A 945-nucleotide genomic window follows, 5' to 3' on the forward strand; every position below is an offset into this window, starting at 1 on the left:
CCCCTCCCCCTTGGCCTGCTGCCTTCCTTTGGCCCTATCATGGTCTCATGTTGGTTTATTGTTAACCTCCCAGGCCTTCTAGGAGAGGAGATGCAGGTAGTTAAAGGTCACTGTACTCCGCAGTCACATGCTGCTGCTGCAGTCCTTACCAGAAGCGCACTTGCATATGCCAGTGAGCATTCCTTACACGCCAACATTTGCTACACATTGTATCCAGTACTGGACTCAGGGAAGGGAAAAGTGCCTTCAGCCAGTAAGTCCCAGACTCAGGAAGCCAGAGGCGTCTCTTCAGTAACCCCATGGCCACAAAAAGTGACCAAAATATTTTTGAGTTACCTATTGATTTGACTCCAGGCACCTCTGTCCATCAGTGTGGAAGTCAGTTGTTCAGTGCTATCTTTTCATCAGCTATCTGTGCTCCTACCCAGGACTTAAGATTTGCCTCTTCAAACCTACCCACTGATACAAAATAATCAACTCCCAAATAACCTGAAGTTGAATGTCACACAATAAGCCTGAGACAAGGAACTATATAGCTCGATACTTTCCTGTTTTGTTATTATAAGGAAAGTTTCACAAGGACATTTCCTTTACTAAAATAATTCTTGCAAACTCTTTTGGGATAATAAAATTAATTTTTCTTGATTAAGTAGCATTTCAAGTGGAAGTACTTTTATTTCAAGGCACCATAACATGATGGTTTTTCTAAGAACACCTCTGCCTCCATATGTGAAAATCCTATAAGAAGAAGAGTCCTGCACAGTGACCACAGCCACACTTTAAATTTTGTTAATGTGATTGTGTTCAATAGAACATGAGTTATGGGGGAACTGACACCACTATTACAATTGACAGCCTTGGAAGAGATCCCCCTGCTGAGGCCCCAAAAGGACAGAGATATAAACTGAACACTTGTAATTAGAAAGAGCCAATGGGTCCCTCAAA

Source organism: Pteronotus mesoamericanus, unplaced genomic scaffold, assembly GCF_021234165.1.
Source record: "Pteronotus mesoamericanus isolate MK-2021 breed Mesoamerican mustached bat unplaced genomic scaffold, CSHL_Meso_final contig_25, whole genome shotgun sequence".
NCBI lineage: Eukaryota > Metazoa > Chordata > Mammalia > Chiroptera > Mormoopidae > Pteronotus > Pteronotus mesoamericanus.